The sequence below is a fragment of the Peromyscus maniculatus genome, chromosome 3 (genome assembly GCF_049852395.1).
Source record: "Peromyscus maniculatus bairdii isolate BWxNUB_F1_BW_parent chromosome 3, HU_Pman_BW_mat_3.1, whole genome shotgun sequence".
Lineage (NCBI taxonomy): Eukaryota > Metazoa > Chordata > Mammalia > Rodentia > Cricetidae > Peromyscus > Peromyscus maniculatus.
The window spans coordinates 59,405,560-59,429,544 of NC_134854.1; the positions used below are offsets into that span (position 1 = coordinate 59,405,560).

At 43.8% G+C, this 23,985-nt stretch overlaps 1 long non-coding RNA gene across 1 annotated transcript; it reads right to left on the reverse strand.

Moving 5' to 3' along the window:
- Positions 1 to 22,951, reverse strand: LOC121827909 (uncharacterized). The gene is made up of 3 exons (XR_013049784.1): positions 22,834 to 22,951; positions 7,789 to 8,132; positions 1 to 961 (listed from the first exon to the last, which is right to left on the reverse strand). It is a non-coding gene; the product is annotated as an uncharacterized LOC121827909 (long non-coding RNA).
- Between the last annotated feature and the right edge of the window lie 1,034 nt (positions 22,952 to 23,985).

A 23,985-nucleotide genomic window follows, 5' to 3' on the forward strand; every position in this document is an offset into this window, starting at 1 on the left:
TGAAAGTGGAAACATGTTTGCATGTAAATTGCTTCTCAAGAGAACTGAACTTTTTATTATTTTCTTTATTTCTTTAGTGCATGCACATGCAGTCATGAATGCCAGGGGACACACATGACACAGAGCACATGTGGAGGTCAATTCTCTCTACCAGATGGGTTCCAGGAATCACACTCAGGTCATCAGACTTGGCAGAAAGCATTTTTACACTCTGAGCCATCTCAATGGCCCTAGAGTTGAGTTTTTTTAATGGAAAAAAAGTTACATTGCGTTCATTTTCATGAGTCATTGAATATTTTCCAAACGTATTTTCAATTGAATTTTATGCAGCAATTCAATACTGTTCAATGTTATGAAAAAAAATAATTTAATTGGCCTGTACATTGTTGTAGCTAGAGTTTTCCTGCCTTGCCCGCAGTCAGGACAAATCTCTGTCACCCGCCAGTCCCACAGCCACTCAAACCCAACCAAGCAAACACAGAGACTTATATTGCTTACAAACTGTATGGCCGTGGCAGGCCTCCTGTTAACTGTTCCTATATCTTAAAGTAACGCATTTCTACAAATCTATACCTTGCCACGCGGCTCGTGGCTTACCAGCATCTTCACATGCTGCTTGTCCTGGCAGTGGCTGGCAGCATCTCCTTCTGCCTTCCTGTTCTTTTATTTCTCCTCTCTGTTAGTCCCGCCTATACTTCCTGCCTAGCCACGACCAATCAGGTTTTATTTATTGACCAATCAGAGCAACTTGACATACAGACCATCCCCCAGTACAGCCAAGTGCAGACCATCTCAGACACCTGCACTCAGGCCCATGGTCCTAATCATCCTCTATGCAAACCTGCTGGGTAACGCCACAAGGAACCCAAGAAGGGCTCCCACAGGACATACATTAACATCCCACAGCACATTGTTGCTGAACACTTTTTCTCTCTTTGTTTCTTCCTTTATTTACTTCCTCCTGAAAAAAAAAAAAAAACATTGCAGTGAACATCCACACATATAAAACTTTGTGTCTCTCTTAGGTTCAGAGAGATGAGTCAGAGACTTTCTCAAGGCTCTCAATACATTCACTGTAACTCTGGAAGTTGATGCCTCCATTCTCAACACTTAGGCATTCATTAGTCCCATGTCTGCTGAAGCATAACATCTCAAACTGCGGCTCATGAATGCTGCCCAAAACACCTCACTCAGATGCTAGATGACTTCATGTTAGGAACTACAGTAGTTTCACTGTATATCCAGGTTTCTGCTCTTGGAGAAATGTAACAGCCCCCCAGAACTTAGTCACACTCTATGTGTGATTCTATAATGGAAGTACTACTATTCAGGCCTTGGAACCCAGCACGTAGGCAGCCACATCTGCCAAAATGAGAACAAAGACCTAATCCATCAAAGTCTGTAGTTCTGGGAAAGTCTCTAAATGTTCTAACCTTGCTTTTTGGCTTCTGTAGTTCCACTTCTGGCTAACTGTTCTTGATAACTGAGGTGTGTCAACCCAGGGTATGTTTTTTGTGCTTAAAAGCTCACCCTGAGAAAGGCTTGGGACTGCACTCAGTCCTGAATACTCAGTGTAGTTACCAGCTGGCTAAAAGACTTCCTATTGGCTTGAGCCCATGCCCAAGTGGTCTTCTCTAGTGGATACCTCACAACAAAAACAGTGGCTTAACTGTGGAAAGCAAAAACTTTTAAAGATTTTCCCATCATCGTCTTCATCCCTCAGAATCAATTTAGTACATGTTTGGATTGTCTTATGGGAACATACTTGATGATTTTAAATTGCTATTTGAATTGCTGAGTTGAGTTTTATTTTAAAAAATTAAAGAATTCCGACTTGGCACTCGGACAGAATTTCCTGGACTTTCTGAAGTATTCTTGGACATACTTCTTCATCTTACACTGCATGTTTATGTTTATGCATGTAAAGCAGCATCTGTAACATTGACAATCATGAAATCAAGGTGTTGATCAACTCTGGAGAATGTGGAAGGTGTTCGATATCACATGTTGAGTCAAGATTGAACTCTTTGTGTAAAAACGAACAAGTACACCCACCTGTTGTGTAAGTTTGAGTTGAAACATCCCATCCTATAGAGATTTTAAGACTCAAAACTTGTAAGGGGCAGCTCTTTAAGACTTAGGAAGTAGAGCTGGGCAGTGGAGGCGCACACCTTTAATCCCAACGTTCAGGAGGCAGAGGTAGACAGATCACTGAGTTCAAGGCCCACCAGATCAACAGAGCGAGTTCCAAGACAGCCAGGGATACACAGAAAAATCCTATCTCAAATAAATAAATAAACAAACAAACAAATAAATAAAATAAACAGCTCACAAGTCTCAGGAAGTTCCTGGAAATTACCAGATTCACAAGGCTCCTCCCTCCCCGAGGTTTTGAGAGCGGTAAGACTGAGGGAAGAGACTACAGAGCTGAGCTGTCCAGAAGAGACTCTGACCTCTTGAGCGGCCTGCAGTTCTGGGGAGAGCTCAGGGTCCTGGCTTTTGTGAGTTGTCACTGATGTGAAGCCGAGCTTTTGATGCTGCGCCTGCCCTTGAGTCATCCAGACTCCCAGGAGTTACCTAAACAAACTCACTGGTTCAGCAATCTGGACATCAGTAGCAATGTTATGTGTGGCTGCCATTGGTTTCCTGTCTGGGACGAGTAGATATTTGTTCATGTCTTCCAGGAATAGTGTCATACAACACTATCTCATAGGATGAACATTTGTTTTCCTCTTTTATAAGTGATAAAATTATATGTACACCAAAGAACTGTTAATGTTTTCAGATTTTTAAATTTCATTTTATGTGCATGACCATTTTGTCTGCATGTACGTATATGCATGTCTGGTGTCTCCAAGGTCAGAAGAAAGTGTTGCATTCCCTGTAACTGACTGTTGCAGACCAACAAGTGCTCTTAACTGATGAGCCATCTCTCCAATTCCCCCCCCCAAATGTTTTAAAATAATTTTCTTTATTAATTATTATCAGTAAATGTTTGATTTGCAAACCTATTTTAGATATCTATATCAAATAGAAATTAGACACACAAGCAGACATCCCCTCCGTGAGTTTGGAGTATGTACCAGGAGCCCCTGGGAGAGGATGCTCTTGAGTCTAGTGCTGTCATCTCTACATCCCCAGAGAGAGGGAGCTTCTATGACCCCAGCTTTCACCAGTCCAGACTGTGTTCACAACCTTTGCTGGCTCCCCACAGTGTCACCTCCCTAGTGTGGCAGCCAAGCCCTCCACAGTGACCTGACTGGTCTGCACTTGGCCTTGACCTCCTATGTCTCCTGAACCACATACAACACACCCTCGGAGACATACCGTTGACTGGTGCGCTCCCACTGCTGGCCCTTTGGTAATGCTTTTTCCAGCTTCAATACCCTCCCCTGCCCTGTTGCCCTTGACTCCTCTCTGGGAACTGCACCTGTTACTTAGGGTCCAACTCATGTGGGAAGCTCATCCTTGTCAGACTTCATCATCAAAAGGCCTTCCAGGGTGGCCTAGGCCAGCCAGGGTGGTATATGATCATACCAGCTCTTAGGAGATTGAGGCAGGAGAATGATGAGTTTGAGACCATTCGAAAACACCACCAAACAGAACCCCATTGAATTTTACAACTGTTATAGTTCACCAGTCCTAGCCTGGGTGACAGATACTTGTATCCCTGTGTCTTCTCCAGAGAACCTTCTCCACATAATCTCATTTTCTTCCATCCTTCTCTTCCCTTCCATGTGCTGGGCACGTAGTCAGTGCCACATGACTTGTGTGGAACTGAATTTTCAGAACCTGCTGTGGAAATGGAGGAAAAATGATGTGACCAGAGGCCTGGAGCCATAGCAACCTGAGAGAGTGGAGGAAGAAAATCCTTAGGAAATGGACTTCTCCCCTGGGTTGATGTGATTATCAAAAGGGAAGGATGCTGGCCAGAATATCCCTGGCAATGATGCTCCTGAGAAAGGAGAGGAGAGAAAGTGTATATGCCAAACGTAAAACAAGAAATGGAAGAAAGACATGCATGCCCAGCCCTAAGCCAGGCTCCCAAGCATCAGACACTGTCAGCAGCCTACTACCATCCTGAGGAATTGTCATGAACCCCTGTACCAGAGGCATAGCAACCAGCCAATCTAAGCATCAGCAGACTAAAGCAGGGAGACAAATCCTTGCATGGTGCTGCCTGCTCTAGCAAGAAATGATGGAGTCAGAACAGACAGTTAAGCTAATCTGAACCCCTATAAATACCCATGAGGCCAAAAAACGTCCAGGTGATGGAGAATGAGCAACCTCAGCCCTGGTGTCCCTGGGAAGCAGATCACAGACGGAGAATTAAAAGGGGAGGGGTTTGAACGGCTTTTTATAGTCCCTAATATTGCTACTGACAGCAGCCTATGAGGCCTCCCTGGGCTAAGACGCCAGGAAGACGGATGGATTTGTCTTTCTGTTAAACACCATTATCCTGAGCACTGGGGAGAATGAGGAATGGGTTGTAGACTCACATTCAAGGTTCCATGTCTTTTCTCCTAATTAAGAAAAAATGCTACAGAAATAACTTCCATGTGTCCTTCTCCACTCAGCCCCTCCAACCTCAGAGGAAGATGGGTGGGCTACTAAATTACAAAGATGACCCCCTCAGGACCCACCAACCCCAGGAGCTAAAGTTCAAATCCAGCCCATCAGCACTGTCAGGTCCTAACTGTGTCAATAACCTACTTCAAGATCCATTAAGTCGCGTGAAGGAGCCGATCATCTTTAAACCCCAACAGCCATTTCCATTAAGACAAATCACAAGGGTTTGTTGTTTGCCACAGGTACAAATGACTCTGCCTGTTGATGGGACTCTCGTCTGCTTCTGTAATCTAAACCATCCGTAAACGTCACAACAGAGGAAGAAAAACAAATAAAACCGGAGCTCCTACTTCCAGCTAGGGATAAATGCAAGAACGGATACAACATCTGTGTACAAAATGGCCATGAAAAATGTAGAAATCGTTCATGTCAGGGACCAGAAGAACTACTACAGATTTAGCAGAGTCATAAAACAAAGTTACAGTGTAAAAGTCAATTGTACTTCGCTGTGCCAGCAGCAAATAATTGGAAAATGAAATTTTTCCAATTTTTATTTTAATGAAACTATTTTAAATAGTATCATTGATAGCAGTACCCAAGCCTAGCAAAGTTGTATAAGATGTTGAAAAACTATAAAATGCAACTGAAATAAATAAGACCTAAATAGATGAAGTTAACCCATATTCAGTGTTGGTAAAATAGCAGGTCTTCCTAAACTAATCCATAGAATCAATGCAATCCCAGTCAAAATCCTGACAGGCTTTGCTGTGGAGGCTGGCTGCTACAGTTTAGGTCTGAAATGCCATCAAAAAGGCTCAGGCATGCATGGAGCCCAGGGTGACCATTGCCAGGGAGTGAAGGGACATTTTAAGAGGCGGGGCCTAGTTGGAAGAATTAGGTCACTGGGGGTGTGAACTTGAAGGGGATAATGAGATACTGGTCCAGGTTCCCTCTGTGGATTTCTAGCTACCAGCTGAGTACCTTGGCTCCTGCTGTGATGTGCTGGCTTGCCACTGGCCTGAGACAATGGGCCAGTTGACCACAGACTGAAACCTCCAAAGCACAGCCAAAATAAATTCTCTTTACAAATGGATTTATCTCTGGTATTTGTTGCACTAACAGAAAGTTAACATGTTGATAAACTGACTGATTCAAAATTCATATGTAAAGTCCAAAGACCTAAAGTGGTCTCCAAATTGTGTATGTGTGTGTGTAGGGGGGGGTTATATTTAGGGAATTCATGCTAACTGATTTCAATACTTCCCATAATGCCCCAGTTTTCAAGGCAGTATTGTCAGTGTGAAGTTAGATATGAAGATTGATGAATCATAACAGCAGCTACAGAGACAGACAGACACATGAGGCCAACTAAGTTTTTGCAAAGATGGCAACATAATTAGAGAAAAAGACAGTCATTTCATAAACAGAAAGACAATGTGAAAATCAGACCCCACTGTGAGGGGGAAATGACGAACCAGAACTCACCCCTCAAGCAACACACTGACACCAATCTAAATTTCTAAATTTTACTTAATGTTTTCTTTTTTATCCTTTTTGTTGTTGTTGTTGTTGTTGTTGTTTTGTTGTTGAAGCGCATAGTCTCGCTGTGTAGCCCAGGCTGGCCTGGAACTTACTATGTAGACCAGGTTGTCCTCAAACTCACAAAGACCCACCTGCCTCTGCCTTCCAAGTGCTAGAACTGGAGACGTACACCATCACACCTGGCCTAAAATTGATCACAGACATAGCACACAACTTGACTATAAAGTTTTGAAAGGGGTAGGTAGGAGCTTTGGAATTGGGGATAGGTAGGGACTTCTTAGGACACAAAGAACATGAACCACAGAAGAAAAAAACTGATAAATTTGACCATCATCCAAAATTTGAACTGCTTTTTAAAAGTCATTACTAAAAATAGGAAAAAGCAAGCAGTAGGCTGGGAGAAAATGTTTGAAATGTTCATATGACAAAACCAAATATGGAACTATAAATTCATATCAGAAAATGATTTATTAAGAAGATAAACTATGTATGTATATATATACACATTTATATAATCACACTGTGAACCATAAACACAATTTTTACTTGTCAATTCTAAAACAATTTAAATATGAGAAACTCTTACAATGCATAGTGACAGACAATGCAATTAAAGCTGTTCTCAGAGTGCAGCTGAGATATAACACAACCAGCTGTCTTCTCGTCTCTTCTCTGTCATTCTGAGGTGAAACCCAGGGAACCCCTCTCCTGTGAAGTGCCCCAGCCCTCCCCTCACAGTCAGCTCCCAGAACATTAAACATTAAACCTTCTCTGCCCTGGTGTGTGCCCCTCCCATCCAACCATCAACCTCCCTCAGCCCCTCCAGAGCCCACTGCCTCTTTGGTGGCAATGGCTGGGTCTTCTATCCACGCACCATTGAGTAAGGATTGCCATGTGCCAAGAACTGTCCTACACTCTGGTGTCAGAATGGCAGCACGTGCCTGCTTCTCCCTGTTGGAGGATAGATGTAGATAGAGGACTTTCTAACTCAAGCAACGTTTTCCAAGTCCCAGCACTGAGCACTGTGGAGACAGCTTATAAACATGGGGACTGAGAGAGGAGAATGTCTGGCCACTACAGAGTAGGTAGCTGGGGACAGCCTCTAAGAGAGTACTCTGGCAGTTTAGCAGAGGTGTGAGGACACATAGGTAGGTGCCAAAGCGCTGCTATTCATTCACGCCTCAAGTTCACATGTTGAAACACTAATCCCAGCATGCCCCACCTTGGCTAAATAAGGTCATGAAGATGAACTTTGGTCTAGTAAGGCCAGTGTTCTTATGGGAGGAGACAGGGGACTCTCATTCCCTTTCCTCTCCCCATCTCCCTTCACCTTTTTGCCTCTCTGCTCACCTCTCCTCCCTTCTTTCTTCTTTCTCCTCTCCTCCTCTTCTCCATCTCCCCTCTTTCTTCCTTCTCCCCTCCTCCCCTTCTGGCACTAGGTGAGAACACAGTAAGAAGGTGGCCATTTATAAGTTCAGGCGACCACCACAGTACCAAGATCTTGAGATGTTTCCATCTCAACTGAGAAAACAAAGGTCTGTTGTGTAGCTCTCCATCTCTGGTAGCTTTACAGTGGTCCTAGCTAACCAAAAAAGCCTGAAGGTGAACTAAGTTCAGTCAACAAGAGTGGGTAGTTACGACAGAGCCATAGAAAGTCACTATAGTCACAGGCCTCACCCTGCAGAGTCCTGGTTTGACTCACTCTCTTCGTCCTGCAGTTGTGGGGCTGAGGTGAGACATGGCTCAGGTCAGAGTGACAGGATGCCAAGACTGAGATGAGCCCTGAACTAGACTCTGCTCACAGGTGTCTGGGTGATGGAGCTGGAGCAAACCCTTGGGAGCTGGAGTTGGAGCTGAGGGGTCTTGCTCACCCTGGACTCCCAAGAAACCACCAGATCACTCTAGCTGGGATCTCCTGTTGCCTGGGAAGTGTCTGCCAGCAGAACAGATGTCAGGTTCGGATTTGCTTCTCAGGTGGCCCAGGACCAGAAGGCTCAAGTAGACACAGAGCAGCCACCAAGCTGGGAAAAGAAACGGGAGAGATCATTCTAGAACCAGAGCCACCCAGAGCCCCGTGTTGGTTATAACATCGTAAGAAAAATCAAAAGACAGAAGGGCAAGAGCTGGGCAGGACTCAAATGAGGAGGTGGTCTGTTTCATGGTGTTTGTTGTTGGTGGTGGTGGTGATGTTTTGTTTTTGTTTTTGTTTGGTTGGGTTTTGTTTGTTTGTTTGGGTTTTTGTTTTGCTTTTTTCTGTTTTGTTTTGTTTTGTTTTTTATTAATTTATTTATTAAGTATACATGTACACAGTGTTCTACCTGCACACCATAAGAGGGCACCATATCTCATGATAGATGGTTTATGAGCCACCATGTGGTTGCTGGGAATTGAACTCAGGACCTCTGGACGTGCAGCCAGTGCTCTTAACCTCTGAGCCATCTCTCCAGCCCCTCTGTTTTGTTTTTGTTTTTGTTTTTGGACGACTACCAAACAAACACTCAGACCCAAAGAACAAGCGTGGAGCAACATGGACCATGAGGGCCGTCAGCAAAGCAGAAATCCAACAGACACAAGCGCTAGGTCTTCCTGACTCTGAACTACAGAGAGCATGGACCCGGGCTAGAGGTAAGACTGGCCCCCAAAAGCTCATGAGTAGGGAAACAGGACCCTTCACAGGAACTCTTCAGTGCTGTCTAGTCCCTGATCCCTGGGCATTGCTGCGGGCAGGTTAGAAACATGGAGTCACAGACATCACCCAGCCCCATCAAATATATTCTGTTAGAGCTCCTGATTGACCCGGTGAAACTGAGCAGCACTGTCCTCTGGCTTGCCAGTGACCTGGGGTGCGAGTGGAGTCTGGAGCATTTTAGGAGAAGAATGGAATCAATGAAAGGAGGGGAGGAGAGAAGGAAGAGAGTCGTGTGGGGGCAATTATGAGCAAAGTACAATGTGGGAAATGTTATGATGAAGCCCATTATTTTGTATGCTAACTGAAAACATTGATTTCACAAGATTAATTAAACAAATAGGCATGGTGGCACATGCCTGTGATCCCAGCACTTAGAATGTGAAGTCAGGATGAGCACAAATTCAAGATCATCGCCAGTAACATAGTGAGTCTGAGACTAGCCTGGACTACATGAGACCACATCGCAAACAAACAAAAGGCCTTAAAATAACAATATTAATACCATGTGAGTTTTGTCTCTCTAAGATATTGTCATATTAGTGTCTCATTTGAACTTCCCCAAAACCTAAAATAGTTGTAGCAGTGGCCTAGAGAACACACTCAAACGTGAGGTGTGGAGAGGCTTGGGGGTCATGATGCATTTGTGAAGCCACTGCTAAGAAAACCTGATTCAGAGAAGCCTGTGACAGCTGGTGAATGGCAGCCTTCACTTCACACATCTGCCCTCCCCTCACCCACAACTGGAAAATGTGGCCCAATGACAGCCAACCAATCGGCTGCATGTTGGTCTCTACAGGCGCCTAGAAGAAAAGTCTTGCTCAATGGAGTTGTGGCAGATGTATCAAAATCTTAAACCACAGGAAGTTGAGATTGGAGAAAAAAATTCTGGGGTACATAAATAAGCACAGTCACTTTGGGAGCAATACAAGAAATGTCTATTCAAATTTTAAAATGTACCTAATTTATTGCTCAGTAATATTCTCCTTGACATTTTATATCATAAAAATATCCAATTTTTGCAACATTGCCTATAAACAAAACTTTGATTTGGAAATAACTTAAACACCCAAAGAAAAATGTGGTATATGACACAATAGAAGGCTAACAAGCAGTTAAAAACAATAAATTAGAAATATGTGGATTAGTGTGACTAGGTTTGAATCATTCATACTACAGGTAAAAAATACAGCTTCCAGAATCATTCATAAAAATGTTAATACTCAAGTCATGTGGTGGTAGTGCACACCTGTCATGAGAAAAAGAATGTTAATATTCAATATGGAGCTTGCATTTCTAGCAGTGTGGTGATTTCTAAGCCTGACCAACCATCCTGCTGGCAAAGAAACTAAACATGCTAGATATTCTTCAAATGTGACCAGGCAGAAACACCCACCTGTAGGTGAAGGCAGAAGCCCAGGCCTTGGCAGAGCTGTGAACCTGCCTCTGTCTGGGTACATCTGCCTAACCATGTGGATATGACCTCCCATGGTCACAGCTTCACAGCAAGGGAGAGATGAGTAAACAAAGCTGAGGTCCATAGTTTACTGGATATACATTGTTCCTGTACGTGACATATTCTTCCTAGTTCTCATCCCACTCCAGAGATGCTAATGTCTTACTCTTCACTAAAAAAAGAAGCTACTGTACCAGTTTTACAGTAAGCTTCACAGTTAGACATCGCAACTCCTTCAACTATGGTCCTTTATTTGCAGTTATTTTGGCCACTTTAGACTCTGCATTTTCACATGAATCTTGGAATTAGTGCACCGTTTTCTACCAGGGGAAAAAACGTAGAAATCTCATTAAGGCTACATTGAATTTATTGACACTGAGTCCATTAAAGGACAAATGTCATTTGAACAATACTGAGTCATGCTGTATCTCTTGGAATGGAGGTTTCTATTAGAGATTGAAAGATAACAAGTCACACTGGTTAAGAAGGTGAGAGGATCCCAACAGAAACCCAGAGACAAACAGAAACAGACCCATAGAATCACAGGGAAGGAGATATTGGGTTTAGAAATTTCTTTTTTTTTTATAGCAAGTTCTCTTTTTTTTTTTTTAAGATTTATTTATTTATTATATATACAGTGTAATGTCTGCATGTATCCATGCAGGCCAGAAGAGGGCCCCAGATCTATTACAGATGGTTGTGAGCCACCATGTGGTTGCTGGGAATTGAACTCAGGACCTCTGGAAGAACAGCCAGTGCTCTTAACCACTGAGCCATCTCTCCAGCTCTAAAAATTTCTTTTATAAAGAAAAGTGAACTAGTTTTCATACAAATCACTTCTCTTATTACTGTAATACAATACCTAACAAAAGCAACTTTATGGCAGGAAGGAATTATTTAGGTTCACAATTTGAGGGTATAGTAAGTCCATCATGGTAGGTAAAGATTGGTACCAGGAGCTAGAGGTAGCTGGTCATGTTACATCTGCAGTTAGGAAATAGACTGAGGTGAATTCTGGTGCTTGGCTTGCTTTCTCCTTTTCATTTGGTCCAACTCTAGCCTAGAGGGTGGTGCCATTACATTTGGGGTGGGTTTTCCTACCCCAACCCAATCTAGCAATGTCTTCACAGATATGCCCAGACCCTTGTCTCTTAGGCAATCCTAGACCCTGTGGACAATGGATATTAACCATCACACTCAACTTGAATGCAATTTCCTTCTTGACAGCCATAGGAAAATGGCCCATCTCTTGTCTTTTTTTTTTTCTCATTTGTCGTTAATCTGCTGACATTTGACCTAAGCGTAGTCACAATTATGTAACTTCATATGAGATAAAAGAATGGAAAAAAAAAAACAAGAATTCTATCTTTCTGCCCACAGAAACAGAATTCTAGTCATTGCAGAAGGAACCTTCAGTGTTTTTTCCAATTTTTTTTTTCTTTTGAGGATGTCCTAAAAAGTAACCTAATTTTAGGACCTAACAGGGTCTAGAGGGGTGGTCCATCCCCTCGATAGTCCCCTCCCAGGGTCCGGGAAGAATCTACAGTCAGCTGATTATTTAATCTTTGATAAAAAAAATGAATCTACATACATACACGAAACACCTTAGTCCATACACTTTATTCTTCTGTGTCAGTTCTCTCTCTACACAGCTTCAGTTCTCTCTCCACACAGCTTCAGTTCTCTCTCTACACAGCTTCAGTTCTCTCTCCACACAGCTTCAGTTCTGCTCTCATGCCTAGCTCCTTTCTTGCTTGATTTCTCTCTACCTTTATCTGCTGTCCCCTCTAAGTTCTATCTTAGTTCTCATCTTAGTTCTGCCCCATCTTCATTTTTTCTTCTCTCATTCTTCCCCATCTCGTTCTTCCCCATCTGGCTCTTCCTAATCTTCCATCTCATTCTTCTAGTTCTCCATGTAGTTCTCCAGTCAAAATCCTCAAAAAAATCCTCTCTCAGTCTCTGAGGTTTACAGTTAAATATCCATGCAATAGCAGTGCTCTAGCTAAAGCCAGGTCACCAGGCTTGAATTCTTACAAGGTCATAAAGGCAGACAAGAGTTTTCCTCAGGCGGTAACTGTCAGGTTTTCTTTTACAACCCAAAAAGGGAGTGGTAAAGGAGGAGGTCAACTGAGAGCTAATATTGGTTAGTATATTAAAAAGGGAATTTATGTGCTCAATCTACATTCCTAGAAGCAGTTAGGTAAGGAGTTAAGGGTCTATAATGCTAGTATGGCTGTATAAGAAAGGAGGGTTTCTTTAAGAAAGAAAGCTTAAATTGCACAAGAAATAAAGCTATTTGCCTGACCTAGGAAACAGGCATTGTATCCATAAAGGTGTTACCTTAGCTCAGGAGATCATTTGGCCTTGGATGTTTGATAGGTATTTTAGATAAATACACTTGTTAGGAGTTCTTGGAAGCATGCATAGCATACAAGAAAATCATTGTAGAAACCACCTAATATATATACAAAAGCTAAAATATCACCAAGACGTCTTAAGCCATGGCTTGACCTTCAGAAAAGTCCTTGACTTTTCCAAGTAGTAGCTTTTGTGATAGTAGCTGGATTCTTTACATTTTCCTGTTGCTTGCAGCAAGGACTGTGAAAATAAAGGCAGGTAGTTATACAAATGGATGTGTGTTTCTAGAAAAGGGTACCAAGAAAAGAGCTCCTTGGTCACTTTCCCCCCTGCTTTTTCTCTTTTGCTGTCCCAGAGATGATGTCATCTTTGGAATTACATGGTGGTACTGTATGTAGGAAGTCAGGGGAGAATGGGACATTATGAGTTTCCGTAGAATAGGAAAGGAGGCCTCTGGGAACAAGACAGTCTTGTGAATCTGAGAGGAGAAAAAAATGCAAAGAAGATAACCCTTATGCTATGCAAAACCAGTCCATTGTGAGCTGCATGCATGAGAGGCAAGACCAAACTGTAATGGAAAACGTGAAAACCTAGCATTAAAACTACCACGTGCAAGAACTGAGTCTGACTGAACTGATCACCCACTTTAACAAAGATCAAGTTTTGTGTCCTATTTTTAGTGGGACTCATAAGCTCATAATGCAACATTCAGAGTGTTCAAGAAACAATCCTAAAGTTCTCAGCACTCAAAGAACCAGAAACAACACTAGATGATGAGCAGGTGCTAAGATCAGAGGGATGCATGCTAGACTTAACAGACAGACTCTTAAAACAGTTCTTACAACTATGCTTCAAGAAGTTAGGATGATTCCTCCTGGACTTAAAAACAAAAGGACTTTAAGTCTCAGCAGAGACTAAAGATATATAAAAGAAACAAATGTAAATTTCATAGCCAAAAAAATGCAATATCTGAACTAAAACACACTTGGATTGGTTCAACAGGATAATGGAGGTGGCAGAGGAAAGGATCAGTGAACCTGAAGACAGATCAGTAAAATCACCCAATCTGAGGAACAGCCGGATCAAAAGGCAAAAGGGCTGCAAGGACCCATGGGAGAAATCAAAGGTTGCACCATTCCTGTCTTTAGAGTCTCAGAAGGGAAGAAAGAGATTGGTAGAGAACAAAATAATTGCACAGATGATGACTGGATTTTTCCCAGGTTTGATGAAAGACATAATTTTATAACTCGGGGAATTCAGCGAATCTAAAATAGGATAAACTCAAAGAAAGACCCACCTAGATAGATAATCAAACAGTTAAAAGATAAAGACATAGGCAGCGTGTGGGTCTACCCAAAGGGGAAGAAACAGCATCAGGGAAGCAAACTTCGGAACGTGGATTTCTCACCAGGAGCGTGGAGGCCAGGAGACTGTGAGTGGAATCTTTAAAGTGCTGAAACAAAAGCTGTTGGCAGAATTGTGGGTTCAGAAAAGACACTCGGGGGATTACAGTGCAATGAAGGCATGCTCAGACGAAGGGAAATGAAGGGAATTTCTCATCAGCAGAACTGTTCTAAAAGAAACGCTAACACAAGAGCTTCAGGGTGAAGGGGTAAGAACAGCAGAGAGAAACAGCCAACATCAGGAAAAAGGCAACACTGACCTGAAAATCAGAGACCATAATGGGCTCAGCTTTTCTTCGCCTGTTAAGTTCTTTAATTTTGTTGAAACGTAATATTATATTATTGGATGGAGTTTTCAATACAGGTAGATGCAATACATTCAAAGATAGACATAACATGTATAATAGCGGTTATGAAATGGGCAAGGAATTTATATTGCTTCTACATTTTACTTGATGTGGCAAAATCTTAATTCTAATTACATTGCAAAAGTGTATCTGTGTGCATATAACTCTTAGAGCAGCCACTGAAAACAGTAAAATGAAACATAAATCAAAAGTCAATAAATAAAAGAGGATAGTAAAATAAATATCCAAGTAATTCTAAGAAAAAAATAGGAAAGAAAACAATGAATTTTTTTAAAAAAAGAAATGTTAGATTCTACTGTTTTGATGATAAATTAAATGCAAATGGTATAAATACACAAATTAAAATGCAGAGGTGAACAAAATGTAAGAAAAACAAGTTCAAACTACATGCTCCCTCTTAAGAAACCTATTTTTAAAACTAATTACGTGGATAGGTCCAAAGTGAAAGCTATACCATGGAAGCATTAACAAAAAGACAGTGGGGCCCGGTGAGAGGCTCACTGGGTAAAGGAACTTGCCATCAAGACTGACAACCTGAGTTTGAGCCCCACAATTCACGTGGTAAAAGAAGAGAACCAACTCCTGCCAGCTGTCCCCTGACCTCCACATGAGCACCATGGCACATGTATGCACATACATACAACAACGTAATTAAATAAATGGAGAAGCAAAGTAAAGGTGATAGGTCTGTATTAGCACCTGACAAAGTAGACTGCAGAAAAATAAATATAATCCTGCATAATGAATGGGATTTATAATTTTTAAATGAGAGTAGCTAATTTTCCAGAGTCTAGGGAAATGAGAATGGATGAATGAGAGCCCAGAGAGTCCCTCGGATGACCTCAGAAACAGGATAAGGTCAGGTTGTCAATGAAGGAGTGAGATGAGAGCTGGGTATAGAAGGTGAGTGGCACAGTGGGAGACAAGGAGTTCTGATACAGTCATCTCATCATCTCTGATACCCAAAATGTGTCATGGTGGCTGTGTCACTTAAAACAGAGCAGGAAGTAGAGAGGGGAGCTGGCCTAGAAAAGGTAATGTGAGTCAACCATGTACAAGAAAGTGATTGCACCATAGTATGGACTGTGGGCTATTTCCTGGACAACTACGTGCCTGGCTCTCCTTGTACCCAATTATCTGCATGCCAGTTGCAATATTTTATACAGTACATGACCTGAGACATCAGCCCATCCCTTTCATTTAGGAGCTAACATCCTAAGGTTCAGTGTTGGTTAAAAATGAAATCTTTACTAGAAAACATGACTCCATTACTGCTTCACTGGGACACAGAAAATGGCAGTCAGAATCTAAATGCAAGATGCTCACTGTTTGCCTGGGCATCCAATATTGTAATACTTCTGACCTGGGAGCCAAGAGGAGAGAGACTAGCACCATGGACAGCAACCCAGAGGCCTTCATAAAGCTTGCCACACAAAACCTTTTGAGAAACGAGTATTTGGGAAATTCTCGCTCTATACAAGTGAAATGATGGAAATGGCATCACTCAGAGTCCCTGCCCTTAAGGATATCATGACCAAGTGGAAAACACATGGAAAATGGAGTTGAAAGACCAGGATACGGAGAGAACATATAGCATAAATGTTGTTGAACTGTTCAAGGGAGACAATGAAGTTGTTCTGACAAAATCTCAAGCAGGACTCACTGGGAATGAGAGGAGATAGCATAAAATTAAAAAGGGAGGTGGCCATGGCTGGTAATGCCTCAATGAAAGGCTGAGGGAAAAGCTTCGAGAGAGCTCACACTCTCTCGGAGACCACAGGGAGGAATTGAGAGACACTGGCATGACTTCATAACTGAAAGGAATAAGGGCAGGTGCAGCAGGACAGCTCTCATGGTTTGGGTCACTTTATTCACTGGTTCCCACAAACCAAGGCAAAGAGTGCAAAAAGTTGAGTTGATGTGAAAGCAAGGCCAGAAGTCTGCCTTCAGATAGCGTCTGCGGTGCTGTGATGGTTAACCCCATCTGTCAGCCTGATGGGATCTCGAATCTCCTGGGGGCATGAGCACACCTGTGGGGGATTACCTTGATCAGGACAAGTGAGGAAGACCTCCCTGCAGATGGCTGAGACTCCGGGCTACAAAAACGGAGAAAGTGGGCTGAGCATAAGTATTCGCTGTGCTGTTTTAGGTTCCTGGCATCTTGGTTTCCCCCCCATGACAGACTGTACCCTCAAACTGTGAACCAAAATAAGGCCTCTCTTAAATTCCTTTTGTTAGAGTGTTGGATTTTATTACAGCAACAGGAAAAGTAATTAAGACAGGCGCCTATGTGACATTTGGGTGATATGAATAACCCCGTAATCACAAGGGTAGTCCCGGGTTAGAGGTGGGCTAGGGAAAAGATAAGGTGAGAAAAGACAAGGAGAAGCCATGCTCACCTGAGAAGACTGGCTTACATGAGAAGGGAGGCAAGCTCAGAGTGGGTGAGAAAGAGTCCTCATTAAGGGATATGTTAGAACCTGAACAGTCAGTGGTATCGAGTCAACATGACCAATCAGACAGTTGGGACAGAGAGGTAAAAACTTTCAAAGCACTAAACTAAAACCTGCTTGGTGGTGCCTATAAAGGTAGAAAATGCAGAAGTTCCAGTCCTTAAGTGCTAGAGGATTTTGTGAATGTAAATTGACTCCCTCACAAAGCTTTGTACAGAAAGGTCAATACAAGATGAATTTGGGTGATCCCAGGAGATACAAGCCCAGAGGACCCCAAATGTCTACATTTGAGTACAAGACACAGGAGACTTCTTAAACACTGAAGAAATTTCTCTCCTTCAATTTAGGATCAATACACTTTCCCCTATGGGCCAAAATTCAGTTACTTTTATTTAAAAGGACGAACATTCAGCCCTGAAAGCTGTGATCCACCTAAGCATAAGCTCTGGGACTTTAGAACCATGGACAGCAAACCCAAGCCGCCTGCATATTGAGGTTTGATTTTTCTAGCCTAGGTGAGGTCATTTTAGTAAGGCAACTGACAGCCCTTAATGGCCTCTAAAGGGTTGCATGAATTGAAGTACTTCCATCAACCCATCTTCTCTTCAGAACAGGGTAAACCTGCTTCAAGTTTTTAGGAAACTATTTCTCTAATGCCTCTCAGGACCTCTTTTCCAAACAGCTCAATTAAGAGAGTCATGAAAAGGAAATAGGAAGGATAATGAGTATGAAACCCTCATTGGATCTAGGTCCTTGTCAATATCTAGAAATCCCTCCGGTGTCCCATCACCAGTGATGGCTTTTTCAGAAATCCTATCCCCTGGCATGAGGCAGAATAGTCGTGTACATTGGGCATATGAAGACAAATATGCATAATAATATAACCTCGATGACTGCGGATTGGAAGGTGTGTTTTCAAGGAGTTATGTATAGACATGATTTGTTCACTAAAAAAAAAAAAAAAAAAAAAAATGCCTACGGCAGATGACTGGCCAGACAGGCATTGACATGGATGTGCTATAGGCTTAGAAATGTATTTGCAAATCATAATATAATGGAAATGGACATCATACTTTGCATTTATATAGCAACTATTTCTCCAAGGACCTCAAAGGATCCTGCAGCCATTACCTGACTCATCCTTGTTATAGGCTTGCAAGATGAAAGAGAGGCAGGGATTACTCATCCCATCTCATTAAAGAGGAAGTAGATGCCTTGAGGGGATACACTGACAGGCCAAGGGCATAGTATGAGTCATTTGTTTGCTCTAAACCATGGACAGGCTGAAATTTAGTTGCAAATTGTTCTCAGACTTACCAATTCTGACCTATAGGCTTCTAAGAAGGAAATGACTCAGACGTTAAATGCAGTGTGGAGGGAAGACTGGACTGGAAGGGCACAGGGAACGGTGCCCAGTTGTCCTCCACTGGACTCTGCTGGTGGCCTTCTTCCAGACAAGCATAGTGCTTCTCACAACAGAGAGAAGGCAACGTCCCTGCTATTTCTGTACCGGACACAGCTCCATGTTAATAACTGCCACAGATGACTGTCCACAATGCATATGTGTAACGTACACTTTACATATACGTTGTGTCATCTTATAATGGCTAATGTCTACTTAACTTCCTTGTCAAAGAGATGGGCTCAGGAAAGGCCTGATGGCCTATCTGTGGTCATGCGCCTGACATGTTTAGGCACAGGACTGAGTGTATTTTGATGGATTTGAACATGTTTATTTCTACCATGCTCCCAGTTATGAGTTCATAGTCACACTGTGAAGGCCCCAGTGCCAGAGCTTCTCACCAAAACTATGTCAGATAATTCACAACTAAGTTTCCTGGATTCAGTCACTCCACAGTGTATATATACCTGAAAACATCATGTTGTATGTGATAAGCACACATGATTTATCTATTTTTAAAAACTTAATTAAAAAGCTGGAGTCAACTGAATCCCCAGCCACCCACATTTCCAGAATACTTGCAGTATTCCTTGGCCAAATGGGCCCAAGGGGCAAAGACCCACGTTGGCCACTGTCATCACCAGGATGGTTGGCCTTCCTGGTACTAGATTCCTACCTGGAGCCAACTCTAGCCAGAGTTGGTGGCACAGCTCCACAAGCAGGGATTGGGGGAGACTGTAACCTGGAGGCTGACAGACCCCGTGGGCCCTTTCCCTTATTTACCCAACACTACCAGTTAGCATCTGGGATCCCACCGACCATCACCACTGGGCAGAATGGGCAGAGCTGCCTCATGACAGTGGTATCTTTCATGGCGAAAGAAACTGAGGCTCAGGCCTCCCCAGAGTTACAAAGAAAAATGGATGTGCATAAGCATCAGGAACTCAGCCGGGTGGTGTAGCACACACCTTTAATCCAAGCACTTGGGAGGCAGAGCCAGGTGGATCTCTGTGAGTTTGAGGCCAGCCTGGGCTACAGAGTGAGTTCCAGGAAAGGCGCAAAGCTACAAAGAGAAAACCTGTCTTGGAAAAAAAAAAAAAAGCATCAGGAACTCACTCTCTTAAGGGTTTTTTTTGTTTTGTTTTGTTTTGTTTTTTTTTTGTTTTTTTTTTTTGTTTTTTTTTTTTTCAGTTTGGTACCACCACAAGGTACTGCATTTAGTAGAAAATAGAAACTAGGGGGTAGAAAAAGCAAAGGCTGCATCTACAGGGGACTTCCTTTTTTGCGTAGTTTAGAAGGGCATGTCACTTAGTGCCACAGCTCTGAGGTGCAGGTATTATGAGCCACCCACCCACCCCCATCTCTAATTACAGAAAGCAAAGCCCGGGGTGTAAACAGCAAAGCTAAGCATGGGAGAAAGCCAGGATCCCAACACGGATATGTGGGCTTTGTGCCCTTTCCACTAAGCTTCAATGGCCCCAGAGTGTCTGATGCTGTGCTTTGCTCCTGATGCTGTCATCCTAAGGTGGTAGGGGCGTTTGCTCATCTTCAAGCAAGAATGTGAGTCACAGATGCAGCCCAGCAAGCATGGGTGGGATGCCTTTGCATCAGCCACTATGTCCCCTGGGGCTGGGGCTAAGTTATGACTTTAACCATGCTATGACTGCAGCTTAGCAACTCACTGTATGCAACAGTGCTATCCCAAAACACAAGTCACATATGCCATGTGCACTTTCATAGGAGCCCCAGATGCAAGCCACACCTGTAACCTAAAAGCTTCCGGTAGTTAACATAAAATTAGGGAAAAGAAAGAAGTGGCATAAATCATAGTAATATTTTACTTAAACCAATACATTCAATCGATTATCATTTCAACATATAACCAATATAGAATAGTTAGATATTTTACATCTTCTTTTTCTTTATAACTTTTTTCATATGTCTTTGGAAACTCAAACTATACTTTCTATTTATGATATCTTTCCACTTAGACAAGTTGCAGCTGAAGTGTTCAGGAGCCACAGGAAGCTGATGGCTATAGTATTAGGCAGTGTGGGTCAAGAAGGATCTATAAAGCTTGGAGGATGTGTCCTGAGTCAACCAGCTACCAAGGTAACAGCACAGTGGTTGGACAGCAGAACCAGTCTTTCTTGGTTGTGAGTCCATTTTCACTGTGTGCCAGCTGCACGTCTTTGGGCCATTTCCTCAGCCTGTGTTGCCTTGGATACTTGATCTATAAAATAGAGATGGTAACAATACTGTGGTGATATTGTGTCCCCCAATATATTGTGCACCTTAATAAACTTATCTGGGGTCAGAGAACAGAACAGCTGCTAGATAGACATAGAGGCCAGAAAATGGTGGCACACACACCTTTAATCCTAGCATTCCAGAGGCAGAGATCCATCCGGATCTCTGTGAGTTCAAAGCCACACTGGAAACAGCCAGGCATGGTGACACACGCCTTTACCCCCCCCCCCCCCCCCGGAGCTGAGGACCGAACCCAGGGCCTTGCACTTGCTAGGCAAGCCCTCTACCACTGAGCTAAGTCCCAAACCCAACACACGCCTTTAATCCCAGGAAGTGATGGCAAGAAGCAGAAAGGTATTTAAGGTGTGAAAAATGGAAAACAGAGGCTTTTAGGAGCAGTTCAGCTGAGATCCATTCAGATAAGGATTCAGAGGCTTCCAGTTTGAGGAAACAGGATTGGCTGAGAAGATGGCAAGGTGAGGTTAGCTGGGGCTGGTTCTGTTTCTCTGATCTTTCAGCTTTAACCCCAATACCTGGCTCCGGGTTTGTTTTTATTAATAAGCCCTTTTTGATTCGTGTTACACAATATACCCTCTTGAAGGGTTTTGTAAAGGTGAAATGAGGAAGGGCTTGGGATCGTTTAAGACATCATCACTGGTATAATGGTACTTGCTGATGCCACCAGGGCTACCCATTTCACTGACTCAGTTTCCTTTTCTGTAATAAGTTTGTTGAGAACAGATGCTGTCTGAGATCCCTTCTTGCTGTGTTGTGTGGTGAAAAATGGATAAAATCTTACTTTGGTTTTCTATCACTGCAATGAAACACCATGACCAAAAAGCAAGTTGGAGAGGAAAGGGTATTTGGCTTACACTTTCATCCTGCTGTTCTGTAGCTGAAGTTTTCTCCAGTCCTGCCTGGCCCACGGTCAGGACAAATTTCTCTCACCCGCCAGTCCCACAGCCGCTCAGACCCAACCAAGTAAACACAGAGACTTATATTGCTTACAAACTGTATGGCCGTGGCAGGCTTCTTGTTATCTAGTTCTTCTATCTTAAATTAACCCATTTCTATTCATCTATACTTTGCCATGTGGCTCATGGCTTGCTGGTATTTTACATCCTGCTCCTCATCGTGGCAGCTGGCAGCATCTCCTCGACTCCGCCTTCCTCTTCCCCCAATTCTCCTCTCAGTTAGTCCCACCTATAATTCCTGCCTGGCTACTGGCCAATCAGTGTTTTATTTATCAATCAGTCATGGCAATACATTCACAGCATAGAGAACATCCCACAACACTGTTCATCATCAAAGGAAGTCAGGAACCCAGACAGGGCAAGAATCTGGAGGCGGGAGCTGATGCAAAAGCCAGGAAGGGCTGCTGCTTACTGGCTTGCTTCCCATAGCTCATTCAGCCTGCTTTCTTATAGAACCCAGGACCACCAGTCCAGGAGCAGCACCATCCCGAGTGGGCTGGACCCTCCCCTACCAATCACTAATTAAGAAAACGTCTTGCAGCCTGATCTTGTGGAAGCGTTCTCTCACTTGAGGTTCCCTCCTTTCAGCGGCCTCTAGTTTGTGTGTCAAGTTGACCCAAGACTGGCCAGCACAGAATCCAATTCAAATGCTGTTATATTATCTCCGTGATTTAGTGTCAAGTATGCACTGGGCCAGGCCCAGGATTCATCCCGGCTCCACGGCAGGGGCTCTCAATACACGAAATGCTTGAGTGGAGCAGGAAGACCTTTTGCGGTGAGAAACTCAGTACCTCCATCCTGGGCTCAAGTTGGCTGGCTCTCTCAGTCCCTCACTTGTCACTCAGAGAAGCTTTACTGCAGCCAACCCCTCCTTTACCACGTGCTTTCAGCACAGGTTAAAAAAAAATCTCCATGGACCTGGGGCTGGGAAGATGGCTTGGGGGGGGGGGGGGGATAGGGAGAGCTTGTTTTGTAAGCAAGAAAACCTGAGTTCAGACACCCAACTAAAAGGCTGGCTGTTGTCCCGTGCAAACATCCAAATGCAGTGGGAGCCTCTCTCTCAAGTGAATAAGGCAGAAAGTGATAGAGGGAGGCATCTGGCAACCTCTTCTGGCCTTGAAACTCACACAGAGAATCCTCCAGGGCTGATGACCCTGCACATGGACTACTAGCCATCTTTGTCTGAGAGAGGAACGGAAGAGGAAAGCAAGGGCTAAAGGTCACATGTCTGAAAACTGCAAATAAAAACACCCAAATCTCCACAACAGCTATCTCGCGGCTCAAGAACTCTCAGACATCTGGCCTCTCTCACCTAGGTGCCAAAGAGAAGCTGCAGAGATTCAAGCAGGAGACAGCCAAGTGCGTCAGGTACCTCGTCTCCAGGGATGCTGGCAGGGGAGGTGGAGTCTCCAGTCCATCTCTGGGCACGGCTTTCATCCTCCTCCAATAGTGACGCAGGAACTGGAGTCTCTGCTGTTTCTAGTGGAGGACGGTGGGTTTCTGCCGGCTTGGCACCTGAATTCTCCCTCCCCTGGACTCTGAACAGAAAGGTAACAGCCCTGCTCATCTTGATAGAGAAGAAGAAAGCAAGGCCAGCCGGGGCCCTGCCTGCTGTTTGTGAGTCATAATCAGTCACATGGGCAAGCTCTTTTCAGGTGCTCTCCTGGAGGAAAAGCTGCTTCAGCTGATGTCCTGTTAGGCACTGAAGCCCAGGCCCATCCGTGAGGAAGGCTCCGAGACCCATCACTGAGCGACTGAGACCAAAAGCACCGCTCTCAACCCCAAGCAGGCAGAATAAAAGACAGCAACAGTACTGCTCAGGCACTGGGGCCACTGCTGGGGCCAGACAGTGACGCCTCGCGCTTCTCTAACTGAACTGGACAGCTGTCCTCGGGTCCCAGACACTATGCCTGTAACACTTCAACGTCTTGGCCTGGTTGAGGGACTGGATGTTTGTGTCCTTCCAACACTCATCTGTTGAAACTCCAGCCGTGATGGGAATAGGAGGTGGGCCTTTGAGATTGTATAAGATGGTAAGTGTGGTGGGGCCCTCCAGAATAGGATTAGTGCCCTTAGCAGAGTCCTGAGACAGTGTGCTGCTGCTGGCTGCTCTCTGGCACGTGGGGATTTGGGAAGTCAGTAGTCTGTTCATAAGGGCCTCTGCTATGCTGGCATCCTGACCTCAACTTCCAGCTTCAGAACAGTGGGAAATACATTTCTGTGACTTAGAAGCCACCTAGCTTCGGTTACAGCGAGGAGACTGAGTAAGATCTGCACCCTAAGCCATTGCTAAATGCTGAGTCCTCCCTTTGTGGCTTGCTGGGGGTGCTCACAGAGTCCCAGCATCCCCCCCCATTTTAATATGAGTGGCTAATCATGCACTAATAAAGTGGAATTCCTTCCCTGAAGGCCCCACCCAGTTAGTGCCACCAGCTGGCACCCATCACTCCATCCCACTCGCTCCCAAGATGGAGACAGGGCACCATGAGGGAGCCTCTTCTTCCTGCAGCAGCCACCCAGTCCC